We start from the raw sequence: 18,954 nt of genomic DNA, 5'->3' as shown, positions 1-18,954 counted from the left end.
CAATTTGCCTGAATAAAAAAATCAGATTTTGACTCACTTGAAGATATTTTAATGACAAAGTATAAAGGGACCATTAGAACAGTTGCAGACGGTTTGTGTGAAATGGCTCAGTTACAGTAAGAACTACATGAACTTTTACCCTGAACTCAAACCAAGATCTTTCTCTTTCTTTCTTTCTTTTTTTTTTTTTTTTCCTGATGTACTAAGTTGTTTAGTTAAACTTTTGGTTTGTTTCTTTTCCTGTTCAAATGCCTCTTTAGCCCTTATTTCAGCTGGGACTAGTACTTAGCTACCACCAGGAAGGCTGATTTGTGAGACTCACAGCCAGCTCTGTTCTGTGTTGGCCAAATTTGTCCCTGTTGCAGCAATAATAGAGTTACACCAGCTTTCCTAATCTTTTCCATTTGTAGACCATTACTAGATTTCAATACCAGAAAAAGGAAGTGAGCATCTTTCTCTTGCTGTCAGCAGAGATGTTGAAGTTCCTGTTTGAAATGAAGATTCTCCCTAAAAAGGGCTCTTCAAAAATGTTGTGTCAAGCTTTTCCCAGCTTTTCAAATATACTGCATTAATCCTGAAGACCCCTTTGGCCTCTCCACATCTCTCCCTTCCCTGTGTTACTCTTCTGTGCTGATGGTCAGCATGACCGAATCATTCTAAAAACCACTGAGCCTGGTAGATAGCTCTTCTTGCTATTCCTTGCTACTGCCTCTCCTCATCTCCTCATGCTTTTCTTTTGTCTCCTTTTAAAAATCATCTCCTGTTCACCTTCTCTGTTCTTCATCTTTTGTTTCCTAAATCCTTCCTCTGAAGTCTCTGAATTTTCCTAAGCACGAAAACCTGCTCAACAGACTCACACAGAAATTCCCACTGGTAAATCAGAAGCAAGCAGGTGGAGGTGGGCTGCAAGCACTGCTGCAGACAGGGAATCTTACTAATACCCTGTCCATTTTCGTTGGAAGACTTGCATTGTTCACAGACTAATTAATCATGGAGCAGCAGGGATAGGGAATTTGAAGAAGAAACAGTAATGGAGAAAAGATACCCCAATGACATGGTAAAGATGAACAAAAAAACATGGATCAGATGTCCATGTTCAATATACAACAGCCTTGCCCATGTACAGTATCCTCGTAGTGCAGTGTAAAGGCATCACTCACTAATAAGCACCTCTCATTCACACTGGTCATCAGCACTATGTGAAATAGTCTGCTGGAGAAGGAACACAAATGATTTTATCAGGATTGTGGCAATTAGTAGAGGTTCTCTCTTTTGGTATTGAGGAATCAGAAAAGAAGAGCTACATCAAGAGACTTTCACTGTTTGAAGTCAGAAAGCAGTTGTGGACAGGGAGGGATGGGCAGGAAAGGACAGAGAGAGCAACCGCTGTACTTTTAGCTGTCCAATATAAATTTTTTTTCCAGCAATGAACAAAGCTACTTCAGCTCTGTGGCTGGAACTTGGCAGCTCTTCTCTGAGTTCCTTAAAAAGAAACAAAATTGTTCTACCATCTGGGAGACCCACTTGTCCTTTCCCTTTCCTTGCACATATACTCACTATGTTACGTTACCAGTTGAATATAGCAACATATGCACACAAAGTTTTCCAGCTGAGATGCGTAAAGATTCTTTTACAATTACCAGAATGGAGTCAGCTGTGCTCTGCCCCAATCACTTAACCCATTATTGATTCAAAGGAAGGGAAATAAGGAATGGCATTAGAATTTTACATGGGCAGAATGTGGTGGCCGTGACTCAGTCTGGAATATGGCCGGTGCATGATGATTTGAGACCCTGGTCCAGCTAAGAACATAAGTATTCACTTTATTGAAAGCAGGCATATAGTCTTACTAGCTGCTTTTATTCTGAAAATTAGTCTAGGCCTTGAATATTTTATTGGGCTGGCACCTTACATCCCTGTTCCATAACAACATAGTAAGATAATGGGTAACCGGGTATGTGTCTTTGTATGTTGTAAGCAAATGCAATTTTATTCTGCCTGTGCTCCAAAGTGGTGGGACATGAACTAGCTCTGATCCAGAAAAGGTGACTCCCATTAATGTAATGCTGAATACACTGTACCTCACAGTGGGGCTTAGGTCCATGGACACGCTACTGCTATCACATGGCTGATGACCTGCTCCAAGCAAGGACAAAGCTTGCAGCTGCCTGCCCAAAACACAACCTTCTGACATACCTGCTGTGACTTTACATTCAGTTGGCAGGAGGAACCTTCCCCCAGTCTACAGTATTTACTAGTATCGTCCTTTGGAAAGGTCAGTGGCACCACCGATGCTTTTGTAACTCCTCATCGAAACTCATAGGGATTTTGGCTTTTCCTTTTGGAATCAGCTTTCTACACTTGTGAAAGGACCCACTAGGATATACAATAAAGCAGGCTTTGCCTACAAAAACATAAATTCCTTAAGACATACTCCACCGGTGCACAGGCTGGCATGAACTGCTTTTGAGGGGGGATGAATTTCACACAGAGTGAATATCACCCCTTTTTCACATATTAAAGAGACAGAGAAAGACCAAGAAAAATTGGTTTCATTCTCTTCTAACATAAAGGGGACCAGATCCTCAGCTGGTCTATATTAGTATAGTTTCTTGAACTCTTTGGAGTGATGCTGATTAGAACCATCTGAAGACCTTGTCTGGGATGTCTTGCTATTTTTACAAAACTGTATAAAATGGATATACTCAACTCTCAGTAGCTATGAAAAGAAGCTATAATACAGGGTGCATTTTAGCAGCTAGAAGCAGGACAGAAAGAATGTGTATGGGGTGACATTTTTTGACATGGAAGATAGCAAACATGTGGAAAAAATTACCAAACAAACGACATATTTAAAAACTTTAGGGCTATGGTTTGGAAGCACTAATGAATTTAGGTCTGGCATCAACAGTGTTCATTTTTTTTTAAAGTGGGTGTTTTGATTCAGTATTATTAATGAACCATTTGCTCAGCCTTTTTTTTTACCAGATAAATGTAGATCATAAAAATCTCTGCTAGATGGCTTTTTTTAAAGAACTATGTGAAAAAAAAAAAGTCTTGGCAAGGCAAAAATACATATTAAGCACCTTTCATAGGAACATTGCAAGCAGCAATAATAAAATGCTCCTGGACAAATCCATGAAAAGTTTTGAGCTCTTCGTCTATAAAAATAAGATTTTTTTATTTACTTGTTAAAATTTTGAGGCCCACCATATCTAACAGGGATAGGAAGAGTTTTCCACTGCTTGAGCATGAAACAAAATTCCCACTGCTGGCAAAACCAGTAGAAAAATGTCATGTTTCCAAAGGATCAGCAAAAAGTAAACCAGCAGGGCCTAATTTTGATGTCCAGGTTGAATTTCTATTCAGTTTATACACAGACAAAACTGTCACTAAAGATGTTGTCTCAGCAAGTTCTGAGTAAATATGCCAAGCACCTGAAAGTCTCAAGATGTATTTGCCTATTAAATACTTTAGATTTGTAAAAAGTTGGAAGTTTTTTGTTTGTTTGTTAGCAAATGCATCTATTTCTGCTGGCAGAAATTGTTTTTCAAAAATAATGTCAAAAAGGTAACTTTTACCAGATCTAGTGTACAATACCAAGCTGCTTAAGTTTTATGATGTTCATGTAGCTTACTGGGGTGGCAGCTCTTGCACTGTAGATTCTCACTGTTTTTTGGGGAAGTCCTCAAAGTTTATAAAAGCTACTTTTCAGGCTTTATACTTTCGCTATACCTGTAGTCTCCAGACTGAAACTTCCCTGAATCTTATGTAGGCCTTTCTCCCTTCCAATATACGCCCTTAAAATTGTACTTCTATGACTTTTAAATTTGTGTTTCAGTCAATTTCTCATATTTCTCTTTGTTTTTAATTCTGATTTCTTGCATTGTGATTTTTTTTTTTTTTTTTTTTTTTTTTTTTAATCCAAGTAGTTCTCTCAGATTCCTTGGAGACAAATAAAGACATTGAGTGTGACAATGAGGTTGAGGTTGCTCTTGTACATTCCTGAGAGGAAGTAGATGAATATGATTGTAATGTGCCATAGTAATTGTCTGCAGTGACATTTTTTCTCTTTCTGTGTCAAAAATGCATTTGGTTACAGTACACACAGAAAAACCATGACTGGTTTTATCTCTGTGATTTCTGCCTTTACGTTCGTTGCATTGAACATTATACAATTTATGAATGGGAAAATAATGGTATAATAAATACCATTCAACTATTGTATTATCCAAAGTAATTAACATTTTAATTGACCTGGGAAAACACAATGTGAAGTTACTTTGCACTCAGCTACACAGGAATATGGAGTTTATCTGGCCTTTACAGAAAGAAGAATTGGCTTCAGGTATTTATTTATCATATCCCAGCATGATAGCAACACATTGTGGTATCCTGGCATCCCCACAGTTCTGCTATGTGCCAACAACAATGTCAGTGGCATTAGCAGAGGAAGAAAGATCAAATAAAAAGTTTCAGTATACGTGATGCTGATAGGGACATGACATGGGAGGTATGGTTGTGCCTGTGTCAGGACTGAGTCAGGTAGGGGGGCTGCTACACTGACTAATGCTTTCTGAATGCAAGCAGTAACAAATCCTGGGAGCCTCTCCTTCTGCGAGAGGCTTTTGTAGTAGTTATGGAGATCACAGCACAAAACAGGATATTGAACAGACAATTTTTCATGCTACTACATGCATATGCTTACCTGAGTGAAATAGTGGTTCGGTAGTCCTTAGCTAAGAAACTGCAGGAAAATGATCATGAATAATGTTTGAGTGGCTTTAGAGAAGAATACTGAGGGAAATTATAGTCTTAATTATAGCCACCAGGGAAGGAACACTTGCCTTTTTGCTCCCTAAGAATTCTCTTCAAATGAAGGTCCATTACGACTGTGTAATTCAGCTGTGAAACTGCCAACAGGTTAGAGTAACAGCTGAAATTAAAATAATCAAATAGGTAGAGATATGGTTTGTGTGGGAGAATCAACCTTACAGTTTATATAAGAGCCCTGGTCTTGCCCATAGTACCCTGTCCTGCACAGGCACAAGCACTGTGTCCCGAGAAAGGGTTATCATCTGTATGGTTAACTAGACTGTCTGGAAAAACACATCTTGTGAGGAAAGAAACTGGAAACGGAATTAAAAAAGCTGTCTGGGTGAAAGTCCACTAGGGCCCCCCAGGTCCCTTCTGAGTGACTGAAGTACCACCCATGGAAGATGGAGACTGAGAGACCCCTTAAGCAAACTGCACATACACAAGTATCTGAGCCCAGGTGGTGTCCGTCTGAGGGTGCCTGAGGGAGTTGGCTGTTGTAATAATGAAGTTCACCTATCATCTTAGAAAGGTCATGGAATTATGGGAGTTTCCTGACAACTGGGAAAAGGCAATGTCATGCCCACCTTTTAGAAGGGCAAGAGGGTCTTGTCGGCCCAGTCTCAGTGCCTGCGAAGGCTATGGGCTGTATCCTGCAGGATGACAATTCCAGCCCCATGAAGGAGAAGGTATTTGGGAACTACCAGGATGGATTTTCCAGGAGCTAATCATGCCTAACCAACAAGATTGCCTTCCATAAAGAGATGACTGGCTTGGAGGATGAAAGAAGAGTAGAGAATATTTTTCTCCTTGGCTTTACTGAAGCCTTCAACGTGGTCTTCCATAGCATCTGTGTAGCCAGAATTGAAAGATACGGACATGATAGTTGGACTATGGGGCAAGAGGATCACTGGGCTCAAAGTGCAGTGGTCAGCAGTTTGAAATTCAGCTGAGGACTGGTTATGAGTACCATTCTTCAGGGTTCAATACTGGGATCACTACAGTTCAATGTCTTCATTAATGTCTGGGTGGTGGAATGAAATGCATCCTCATCAGCTCTACTGACAACACCAATGTGTTGTAATCAATACACTGCAGGGCATGGCTGCCATTCAGAAGGCTTGATAAATGTGCTAATGGAAACCTTATGAAGTTCAACAAAGGAAAACACAGGGTCCTCCACCTGAAATGTGATAAACTCATGTAAAAAGGGCTGGGTGCTGACTGGATAGAAAGCAGCTTTGCAGAAAATGTCTGGGGGGTCTAGGTGGACAAGCTGAACGTGAATCCAAATGTGCCCTTGCAGCAATGAAGGACAAGTGCATACTGGACTGTGTTAGCAAAAGTATAGCCAGCAGGTTGAGGGAGTCTTCTCTGTTTGTCACTTGTGAGACCACATCTGGAGTACTGTGTCTGGTTTGGGACTGGACAAAGACAAGACAAGAAGGATATTGACATACAGAAGAAAGTCCAGTGGAGGGCCCCCAGAATGGTTGAGGTCTGGAGCACGTGCTGTATGACATGCTGAGGGAGCTGAGTTTTGCCTAAGAAAAGAAGACTGACCAGTGCCCTTGCCTACCAAATGAATGATTGGTTATAGAGGAGATGAAGGTAGACTCTGCTCAGAGGTTAACAGTGAAAGGAAGAGAACAAGTGGACATAAGTAGCAGCAAGGGAAAGGACAGCATTGTGAATGCACTAATATGCCTTAACGGCTCTGACCAGCTTTGCTGAGGCCTCCACCCACACAACTTGCCTGGGGACTTAATTTAAGGTCAGGTCTGAGCCCTCAGACTTTGCCTGAGCTACGTTATAGGTACAGTACTGTTTCCTGCTGTCCCAGCTTATTGGCTGTTTCTCCAGGATGGACTCGAGACATACCCTGTAGGTAGGTTTGTCTCCTATGTTGTCTTCTGTTGATCCCAGATGGACCCTGGAAGAGACTCACTCTCTTGCCTTGTCTGAAAGTGTCAATTGACCAGTCCTGCTCTGCCCACCCTGCTTGTTTGCCTTTCCTCAGGGAGCAGCGCTGCTCTTGCTGCTCCTAGACAGGAAATTCTAATTAGATAGAAAGAAAAAATTCTCCCCAGTGTGGGTGGTATGATGATGGAACAGGTTGCCAAAGCAGCTCATTGATTCTCCACCCTTGGAGCTCAACTGGACAAAGCCCTGAAAAACCTGATGCTGTTTAGACCTGGTCCTGCCTCGGGCAGGAGTTTGGATCAGTTGATGTCCAGAGGTCCCTTCCAGCCATGGTTGTTCTCTGACTCCGTGGTTCTAAGAGGAGGAAAAGCTCGGCAACAGAAGGACAAGGAGGTCTTCTTTAATTTAGCACTGTTGCTCCTGTTCCTTGTAAATGGCTCAGATTATAGAATTTGAAGCCTGTGTTTCTCTTTTAGTAGACAGATCAAGTCCAGATGAAACAAAAGAATTTCACAGTCTAGAAGATCTGGGCTCAGGTGTTACAGATCAATGTTTTTACAGAGGGAGGCAACATTTCTGGGTGGCAGTGAAGAGGAAAGTGATAGAGTTAGTTTGGTGTATATATACACACAGCTGAACACAGAAAAAAATATGCTGGAAAGCAATACAGTAATGTCATTGTGAACCATAGTAAAAGGTCAAATAATTAATAATTTTACATTCTTTATTGCCCTTAAGAGTACCATGGGGAACAGTCCTGCAGTGGCGGGGACAGACAAGATGACCAAATAGCCAGTGGGTCTTTTCCAGTTTTAATTTCTGTGATTCTATGACTTCTGTTCATCATGTGTTTGATAGTAAAACATCCTTGTTTCCTCTTATATTTGTTTTAGCTTTTTCCTTTGTTCCAGTGAAGTTAAGGGGGGGGGGGGGGAAGTAAGTGTTGCTATTAAAAAATGGTGCCAGTAAAATTAAAGCAAGATCCTACTCTGAGTGTTGGGGATAACCCGGAGATGCAGGTGGAGATTCTGGATTTGCTGGAGAGCCAAAAGAAAGACTCAGAGACTGGGCTGATAGCTGGAAAAGTCTGTTAGTGCAGCTGTGAGCTGTGGGAAGACAGAGCCTGTAAAGGACAAACAGCTGTTAGAGTCAGACAGGAAAGCCTCTGAAAAAAAAAGGGTGAGGGAGGAGGAAAAGAAGGTTTGATCATGGCTGGGTAAGAGGCCAGAGAAAGAACTTTGTATCAGAAGATCAGAATCTGAGTGTAATGTTGTAACATCTCTCTGTAGGATAGAAAAGGAAAAGTCAGCAGCAGTCTACTTGGTAAATTTACATGAGTGAAGGAAGACACTGGGTTTTATCTACTTTATAATCAAGATTGCCCCCAAATATCCTGTCATATCATGACTCTGTTCTGTAAACGGTCCAACAAGCAGAAGAAATATCAAAACTTATCCCACTACTAAATTTTTTAGTTGCCTGGGTCAGCTGTTCAGGGAGCAACTCATTTTAGGGGGACTGTCTTGTTTCTTAGGAGGCCGGCAATACAAGGAGTTCATCTGTAAGTCTAGATAAAGTTTTTTGGGGCAGACATTGTTTTATCAGTCTTTTGAGATTGAAAATGTTCTTTTTCTTGAGTAGACTCCACATGTCAGCCGCAAAAGCTAGTGTAAGGACCGGTTGTAACTTCTCAGGACTCAGCATTTGAAAATGATATAAAATGGGTCAAGCCAGCTTGAAAGTGGTTTAGCTTTTATTTTTATATCCCTACTGGGAAATGAATGTTAAATATAATACTCAGATGAATTAGCTGTTCTCTCCCATGTTGCCTTTGTTCTAGTGTGAATACTTTTAATCCTAATGCATTTGGTGAGAATCCGATTCCCTGCTTTCTTTCAGGAGCAGAGAAGCTGTTTGTAACTACAATATGGAGACCAAAGTACCAATTTTTTAAGCTGTAAATGCCAAAAAAGGTGTGATTTCTTTTTGTTTTAATAGAAGGATTTTTCTTCTCACAGGAGAAATGAGTACTAGTAAATTTTCCTACACAGAAATTAGTAGAAATTACAGTTTAATGTGGGATAGGTTTTCCCTTTCTTCCCTTTCCCTCACTGGTCTTGTGATTTATTAAGTGTTTTTGGGTACTGAACTGAATTGGGAATTTCAAAGGGTTCAGAATTACTTAAAGTCTCAACTCCCGTTGACTTTTGGTGGGAGCTCTGTTCCCATCCTGCTCTCTGCCCCCTCCTTTGTAAAACAAAGCCTTTAGTTTTGTCCCAGATGAGCACTCACATTTCCCCAACAACCTAGAGGCATTGCTCTGCCTTTTGGAAATTATTGTGTAATGTGTGGAGCTTGTTGTAAAGGCTGATGGTTTCAGTTCTAGAGGAGAGTAATTTTTTTTTTTTTTCTGGTTCAGAGGGCCTGGAAGAAGATTAAGGACTAATATTAGGAAAAGCACACATAGCTTTTCAGGCTGTGTGAACGACATATTTTAAACACAGGCTCTAGCTTGCTCCTGAACTGACCCTTTTCAGGCATGTTGTTACAAGCAGGAGTAATTACACGCGTATAGGCGTCACATGAAACTCTAGAGCCCTTCCAAAGCGAAAGCTTCCTCCTATGGGCTGAGCTGTCCCTGATGACGTCTGAACTGGGCAAGCATGGTGGCATGGGGTTGTGTACCCCGCCCCCCCCCCCCGTGGTGTATCACTGCTGGGATCCAGTGCTATTCAGCATATGGACCAACTGCGTTGGACCAAAGCAATAGCTAGCCGTAGGGATGAAAATCACATTTCACAGGAGATGGCCTATATAAGCACATAAGTGGTGTGTGGCTGTGGCATGTTTAGTGTTGGCTGAGGCCTCTTAAGCTGCCTTCTTGCTGGTGGCATTTAGGGTTTGTCCAGGGAGATTTGTCTCTTCAGAGACTGTAGGTTTCTTTTCAACCTGTGTAAACTTCCCAGAAGATGAGTAAGGTCCCAGTGCCCTCTGCAGCAGATATGACCCTGCTTGCTTACATTTAGAAACTCAGTTGATTCACTGGCTGCCTTTAGTCTGGTAAATAAAATGGGGAAAGACCCATTCTCTGCCCCGAGCACAAGAGGCAGGACAAGGCTGTCATCAGACAACCATGCACTCCTCATCCACAGAGCAAGATGGCCTCATCCCTGCTGCCCACTGGAACCCATTTTTGGCTCATACTATTCCACAAGACACACTTGAGCCTTGGGTGGGAGACTACTGGTCCTTCTGGCATGAGCCAAAACTGTGTTAATGGGCTAGACTTAATGCTAACAGCTATGCAGTATGGACAGTTGCATACTTGTGCTCAGGCTTGTGCCCTGAGGTCATTTGCCTTACAAGTTTTGGGATACCTATTGGAATTACTGAAGTTACACTGCAAACAGGATTTTATACAAGAGTTACATGAATGAATTGAAGATAAAAGAACAGGAAAGAAAATACATTTTTTTCAGAAAAAGAAGAACTGGAATCAATTGTCTTTCAATAAAAAATATACAAAGGGCTACAAATTCCAGGAATAAGTTTAAAATTAGCAAAGCACCTGGAGCTCACATTTAAAATATTGGAAAATCTTCAGCAAAACTTCATTCTGATGATAAACTCTTGGAAATGTGATATTCTCATAATGGACAACTTTGTGTACAGTATTTATCATCACAGGTATTCTGTCTTCATGTATTGAAGGCACTCTTTTTGTACAGATTTCCTTCAAGATTCCTAGTAGGTAAACTTTTAAAATTTTACAGAAAACTGGAAAAATCCCAAAGTTGTATCTATTTCCAAGGGAAACAGCTTGCAATCACATTCTTTTACAGAGTGATTTTTGTATGTTTTTGTTGCTGTTGTTGCCTTTCTGGCATAGTGGAAGGGACAGTACTGTACTCAATTATGGAAGAGTATTATGAAATGCAAAGGCACATACCATATGTGTGGTTAAAGAAGAAAAATATCTGTGAAAATACCCATTCTTAGAGTTATAGAATTAATTATGCAAAAACTATGTAGTGGACTTAAAAAATAGGACACCCATTTATTTGCTGATGTGTTTAACATTGCTTTTATACCAATGTTGTTGAGCCAAAACTAAGAAAGTGTAGATAAATCTTGTGCATTAGTGCACAGCCAAGAGCCACCAAGAATCCTGATGAGACACACAGAGCTTTGTTGCTGGTGGTAGTTCTATGCTTGAGTTTGTGTTGGTAGAAAACACCCTGGGTGTTTTCTTGGGTTGCCTGGGTGTTTATTCCAGTCCCTAGCACAAACTACCTGAATTCTGAACTTCCAGAAGTAAAGCTTTTGAAAACTGGATTTGAAATAAGGAAAAACAAATTAATTCTCCAAATATAAATCAAAATGAAGGGTATATATAGACCACTTTTAGTAAAGAAGTTGTTTCTGTTGACACAACCAGCTGAGTCTGTATGGAGTATCAACGTTTATTGGTGATGTGATAGTACCGTTCAAAATCGAAATAATTATTTTACTTTCTGTGCTTGGATTTTGTGACCCACGAATGCCAGTAAATTTCCCATCTGTTTGGAAACTATTAACTGCATTTCTCTCCCTTTAGCTAGTAAGACACCACCCTATGATTTATTATAGATGAAAAGTAGAATAGTCAGAGACTCTAAGGATGTAAACCCTCTGGAACGATCTGGTTCAATGCAATTCTTATTAGGGTAATCTGGGGTCAGCAGTCTGGCTGGGGAAGAGATGCATTTCTTTGCCTCACCTCACAACCTCCTTATTCTAATATTTGTAAACCTTCCTGTCATTAAAGACTAATCATAGCTGTAATTCCAACAGACGGTTTTCACTAATCATCACTCAGGCAACGTAAAACCAAACCATCTTGTAAATGTTGCTGACATGGAACCAAACTCCAGAACCTTTGCTGTCTCAAAATCCAGAAAGTGAAAATTTGTGTATTTGCCCGCAGTTTTGCTCCATTTTCTTCAAGGGCTACTGGGTGTGTTTGAAAGGGCATTTGAGTACTAGCTGCAAATGCACCCACAAAACTGGAAGAATCACAGTGAAATCCATGTGGTATTGTAATTATTTGCTGCTGTATATGGGCACAATGGCTCTATGTACTAATGTGTTTTGAAATATCTTTGTCTGACTAACTTGGGAAACAGCCAAATGAAATTTTGTCTGAGTCCTGAGTCTAGTCACTGTTATGTTCTATATTTATGTCTGTGTTTGGTGAATGCATTTGAAATAATCCTGATAGAAGTCCAGGATTGAACCAGGGGAGAGGATATGGTGCAAACTTGTAATAAATGATGAATAAAGCACTTGGAAATTCCAAAGGCTGTTTTTTCCCCCTTACACTATATTGTTCCTTGTGCTTTCTTTTTCATATTTACAAAGGATTTTGTTCCTGTCTCACTTCAGAAGGAAGGATATAAATGTTTTTATGTATTCTTGCCAAGAAAATATTTTGGTAATTAAGGGGCCATGTTTTGGAGTGCTAGAAGACCCCTAAAAGGTATAGAATACAGTGAATTCTGAATTAAGCCTCATATTTTGTTGACAAGCTGTTACCTTTTCTCTCCTTAAAAATACTAATCATCTAAATACTTCCTAACAAGGGACTCAGAATTTTGGTTTCTTAACAGAGGTGATAGCTTGAAAGCCCCCAAGACTGACACTCCAGGAGATGACCTGTCAGCTGAGCTTATATCTTCAAGAAAAAACATGTGCTGGTCGCCCAGATCAGGGATTCTTGGGGTGTCAGCAAGTTTTTGCCTCTGTGAACTGAGGAAGTGGTGCTTACACACCACGCCTCCAATCTTCAACAGATCTGCTATGCCTTCTTCAAGGTAAAAACTATCCTTTGCTTGCAGCAAATATGCTTCTCCTCATTAATGACATCCAGTACACTAAAATCATCACACTGGGGATTTTTCTTTCTGAATGAGGAGTAAACAGAGACATTTTGATAGGTTCTGAATTGAGGTTAAATTTTGCAAAAGTATATTTATAAAGGAGACACCAGAGTTGGGCTTTAACTTACTATGACCTTCTAATCATTTCTAGTGAAGTCATGGAGTGTAAGTATGCCAGCTACACTGTAATGCTCACTATTTATAGCCAAGTTGTTAAGCCTAGCTTGACTTAGGTAATAAAGTTCCATTTATCTCATTAAATTAGTTAACAATAGAGATTATTTTCCAATTCATACTGGCAATAAACGCAGCTCAATATTCCTTAGGCAAGTGAAGGGATTCCCTTTTCAAACATCCTGATGTATTAGAAGAATGAAAGAATATATTGTCCTTGAGACTTGCTTGCCGTTTTTGCAGTTTTTGAAATGCAAGAGTTGGTAGAAGTGTTAGCAGTAAGGAAAACATAGGTCGCAAAGGAAGATGTGCCATTATTAACTTTGAGAATTACTTTGGTTGGCCATGATGCTGTGTTCACAGAGGAATTATACAGAAGGCAAAAACACAAACTCAAAGTGCCATTATTTTCCAAAAAAAAAAAAAAAAAAAGGAGTTAATTTCAGAATGTAGCATCTATCTTTTATAATTTTGTATTAGGAGTAAGGTTTTTGTGCCTTGATTGTTATTGCCTGGGTGAGATGTCACAGCTGTGGGGATAACCCTGAGTGTTTGATTTTAGTGCAAGTGCAGGCCAAGTACAGAAGGAACTGATAGTAACAGTGCAGCAAGACTTTAGGAAGAGTGATGAAGGAAAAGTTTAGCAATATCATGGTTTCAAATGATTAAAAGCGTGCTTTAAAATACTTTATTTTCATGAATGTCTAATATGGTGAAAGAGTTTGACTGTGAAGACCTGGGAAGCAGTAATGAGACAGTTACAAGACTTTAAAAGGATTCTGTTTTGAGAGGAAGAAGTATGTATTTGAAGAGGGCTTTTAAAGACTATTTTTATGGCTAAGAGCAGTAAGCTATCTAGACAGCAGTCAAAATCTTTGGCTGCAGAATATCAAGCCATATCAATTCCTCTTGGGGAGAAATTGGTGGAATAGGAAAATGTCATGAGGGACCTATTCTAGATTCCTGTAAATAATTTTCATTATGGGATATTTTTAAGAACTACATATTTGCTGATGTTAAGTCTATTTTTCCCTTCAGCTATATGAGTTCCCAGTATTCCTGGTCAGAGTGTCCATCTCACTTCTATAAGGGCTGGATCTGTATGGGCAAACTCATTTTTTCACTGTGGCATTGGGGCCCTTTGCCAGTTAGGCTCTTGCTGGGGCCAAATGCGAATATCTAACTCTTCCCTGAGACTGCCTCAAATCCTAGAGTATGGGCAGATTCTCTGCCTACCCTTTTCCAAAGGCTATCCATTGCAGTGCTTGTGGTCTTTATAGAACAGAATCTTCTCAGGCGTGTACTGAGGGGATGATTTTGCTATAATTTCCTGAGTTGTAGATGGAAGAAAGAGAGATCAATGATATAGACTGGATGACTTCCTGAGTTCTCTTTCAGATCTATTTTTCTGTGATTCCAATATCACAAAAACGTGGGTGGGAAGCATTAAAGGCAGCAGGGATGCAATGAGTTCTGCTCTTCATAGAGAATTTCTGTGGGCTTTGAAAAATATTTAGGTACACATTAGCGGAGGCTTTGTATTGGCAATGCTGCAAGGATTCTTTGTTGCAGGAAACTAAGAGCTGCTGGGAGTTCTGGCAGGAGAATCGAATAATCATCACAAATTCAGATTCTGCAAAGTGATACAAATACACCAGAACATGGTTTGATAGCTCAACAAAGCAGAGTCGAAAGTGCTAAACGTGTTTGCCTACTACAGCTATGACTGTGTCAGGTGGAGAGCATTGTGAAACCAAATATTGGACACTGCTAACTCCCAGAGCTAAGTTGACATAACACTTAGCAGGTTCATGCCCCAGACTAGTGCAGAATAATAAGGAGGAGAATGAAACCACATAGAGGAACCTCAAAATGACCTCCAAAAAAGAATTGCTTTTGCTCTGAAACTATATCTTACTCTTGCACTTTATTCCAACTCTATGTTATTTTGCCCTAGGCTTCTTTACATGGTACATTTACTTGTGGCTGTTGTGTGATCACATCCTCTTAGTTTTCTCTACATTTGCATTTATTTCTTGCTCTCCCCAGCTGCTATGGCTCATTAACCCCTTTAGGCAAAACCATATTTGTGGTCAGTAGCTTCACTTTACTGGTCTTTTCTCTTGATCCACTTGTGAGCTTCTGCTATTCATGACAAAACCCTAAACCTGATATTTCCTCTGGGAACACGGGAAAAAATGAATATGAGGCCTGTTGCTGCATGTATCAACTGTAAATAGACTACTCTACAAAACCTCTTGGACAGAAGAGGTAAAATTATGTTACGATCAGTGGGCATTTAATTGACTATACTATTTTTAGGTCCTGGAAATGCTCCATTTTTGTAGAACAATGACCAAGTTCAAGAACAGCGTTCCAACACCAAAATTTTTATGGACTATTGACCTACTTTTCTATCTTTAGCAATAAGTAGAAAAATGGTGCAGAGCAACAAAGATTTTCAGTGGGAGTCAAGTGCCTAAAATTCCCATGTAATTTGTTTCCATTGGTAAAGTATGTGATGAAAGCTGGGCAGAATATATGAAAATTAAGTATTAGTTTGAGCCAAAACTTTGTGTTCAAAGAGTTCAAACTGAATAATTCTGAAACTAAAACCAGAGTAAATTTTAGTTACTTTACTCCATCTATTCAGGAAGGATGAAGCTCAGAAAGTCAATTCTCCCATACATGAAAAATCCGTAATTGGATTTTACTGCTTGAGCCCTAATCCACCAGAGAAAAAATGATGCAAAATGTGCAAATGATGCAATGTGGTGTACGTGTTGCCTAAAATTTGCACATGAGGAGCAGCAGACTTAGTTTAGTCACAGGAAGGTCTGTGTCTTAGAGTAAAGGTCACAGTCCCACACATTCCCTGTGTTTGAGGATGCAGTATTAATGCAATGCTTTCTGGCTTTTAGCAGTCTGTGCCATGAACATTTATGAAATCTTTAAATAGCATGTTTTAGCCTTATTTTTTTTTAAAAAAAGTTATGGCTTATAATCTTGTTTTTTTAAAAGAGAAAAGTATTGACTGGATGCTGTTAGCTGATAAAAAAGACTAACAATACCCTGAGTCATGGAAATTTGGGGCTTTTTGTTTTTACATATATCATGTTTCCATCTCTCTGCATCTAGCTGTGATTAGAATTAACATATCCTTATTAGTGCAGCCTTCATTGGAGCACATTTCAAAATACAGCCATTGAGTATTCAGTCAAGATTTTGTAGGAACAATCACTTTGCACCTGCAGAGGATGCGTGACATATTTAAATGAGGTACATTGGATCCAATCTTCTGCATAATTTTTTGTGACTTCAGAGGGGTTACCCTAATTTACACTGCCTCCACAACTGCTCATACACAGCCTGTATGCTTTCTGCATGTGGAACCCAACAAGTTCATTGAGAGATCTACATATCCTGGACTGTGAGGATGGACATTTATGTAAGTGAACATCCTTTGCAAACACAGAGGATTGACTATCAACTGTTACAAATTGGTACAGCTGCAAGGGCATTATACCTATGCACATCTTTTAAAGATCTAGTCCAGTAGGTTTTATGACTTGTTGACTGAATGGATGAAATTGCTGCAATAAATTTAAAGACCCTTTTGAATGTGTGGTTGTCTTTATAATTCGTTTTTATTTCCATTGTCTCTGTTTGTTGCCATTGGGCCCATTTGACATCAAAATAAGAGGATAAAACAAAACAGCAGTTTAGCACACACTGAAATGGAAAATACAAAAAGGCTTAATAAATACACTGTCTGTGTAACTGCCAACATCTGGAATAGCTTTGTAGCCAAGTGTCTTGAAACCACCTCTTAAATACAGTCCTCAGTAATCAATTCTAAATGCATGCTAATTCAGAAAGCTCTAAGATGTTACATTGAAAACATCTTTTGAAAGAACTTCCTTTCCTTCATCAACTGAAGATACTGTTCCCATTTACTTTTGCTGCATATTTGAGACTACTACTTTCCATCAGTCTGCTGGATCACTTACCGATGTTTACAGTATAAAATAATGGTAGGTAACTAGCCAAACTGATCCACTGTATTTCTGGAATTCAGTCAATCATTCCTTAAAATATACATGTCATTATGAAATTCTTTATAGGTGCAGTAAGAATGCTTTAAATTCTCTAAAATTAAAGAATGAAGAGAATTTTACTTTTGAAAGAAAAAAATCACAAAAACAAAAGCCATCTTCTGAACAAAAAAATATTCTAGTGGTGTTAGGCAAGAAATTTGAGTTGTCGGCCCTTCCCAGAGCATTATCAATTAAAGAAAGACCTATATGTTAGCCTGCTCTTGAGCCATACTCCACCAGACAGAGTGGGCACAGCCTTTGGGTTCACGTCTGCATGCACTGCACTCTGTGAGAAAGCATGAGCATGTAACTTGTCTGGTAGTTTTCCATCAGGCTCAGGCTTCAAACTCCAACAGGCCTTCATGGCCTAGTTCAACATTTCAGTGGTAGCTAAAGAGACACACAAGCATTGATTGCACTATTTGGGTCAGTAGTTCACATTAATTTCAACTGGTAGCCCGTTACTGGAAAAGAGGACGTAGAGATAAGGAAAAAAACATTTGAAGAAGGGAGAGGACTAATGGGAGAATGTAATACAGGAGTAAGGCCAAAATGAAGAAAGTGGCTGAAAGAAAAAAGAATCTCATTAATAATAAACATTTCCATGTTTGTGTTTTTAAGAGTCAATTAAGGATCGATTCAGTTACCCACGTAGCATTTGAGAGTCCCTGTGGTATCTCAGACATCCAAATGGCACTGGCCGATATGATATGGGACCCATAGGAGCGACATACCCTTTTCCAGCTGAAGCTGGAGGCCAGGTGGGATAGACTGGGCATCTCAAATGACTGTAGATACTTGAAAGTGAGCTATATAATTTATCTTTTAGCCTGCAATGGATGCAGGAAAATAAGATCATCTGCCTTTGAGGTCGTTTGCACACTAAAGTCTGTAAGAGGTCCATATGCAATGCTATCCTCATTTCCTAGACTCTGTTGTCAAAGTAGTTTTAAGATAAGAGTTGTGCCACTGTAATTATGGAATAACAAAAAGCACTCAGAGTAGCAAGAGAGTTACAGGCATGGTAGCATTTAGATTTCCTATGCAGGAATATGTGAAATATTATGTTGTATTAATTGTGGCAGTAGTATGACTTCCATGAGCAGCTGGCTGTACAGTGTTCCTAGCTGTCTAGCTAGGATCCTAGTGGTCTGAAAGCCAAGGTGCTTTGGGAAAAGAATAAAGCTTATGGTATTTCTCCTTTAGCCACTTTAGCGGCAAACTGTATCAGTTCAGGTAGCTTTTGTGGAAAGAGAAGGTGTAATTGTAAGGCCTCAGGGTCTTTAAGAAGGTAAGAAAACAGCAAGCACTTCCTTCTCTCAGTAGCACACTGAACTATGACCACTGGAAACCACAGAAGCTTTACTTCTTTCTGGTTTTCTTTTTACTCATTTCACAATTTCTTATGTTACTGGCAGCTGTTTATTGCATTTAGCTCACTGGTCTTTCATCACCCTATGTTCATTTGGCCATGACTGCTTTAACTCATAGCTTTCATGGGCAGTCTGGAGGAGGTCCTGAACTCGGCCCCCTTGAGAGCCTGACGCTGTTTCTTCTTGGCTTGTGAGGTCAAGCCATCCATGTGGCCTGTTTGGTGGACTTATCTTTGATGACTGGCAAGGGTGCATTTCTCTGATTTCTTCAATCCTAGCCAAGAGAAGGGAAGAGAGGAAAGAGCAGCACAAAGAGTAATAAATACTTACATAGTCGAGACAAATAGGGTCTGTGCTGTAACATGCCTGGTACATCAGGCTCCTGTTCACCTCAGTAAGGCACATCTCAGCAGCAGCTGCTGCTGTTGGCTTAACAGGACAGGGGCTTCTGCATTCTGACAATAAACACACGCACAAGTTAAGGAAAAAGGAAAATGCCTACATCAGACATTCTTCATAATTTCTTTCCTGACAAAGAAGCTTAGCATAGCCACACTGGGCCTGTATTTTTGTGAATATTATTTATTTCAGATGCCTAGTCCAAGGTGTATATACAGAAATAAATTCATTGTTCTTCAGCCCCCTCAAAATATT

Source organism: Aquila chrysaetos, chromosome 4 (assembly GCF_900496995.4).
Source record: "Aquila chrysaetos chrysaetos chromosome 4, bAquChr1.4, whole genome shotgun sequence".
Lineage (NCBI taxonomy): Eukaryota > Metazoa > Chordata > Aves > Accipitriformes > Accipitridae > Aquila > Aquila chrysaetos.
This window is presented reverse-complemented; position numbering follows the sequence as displayed.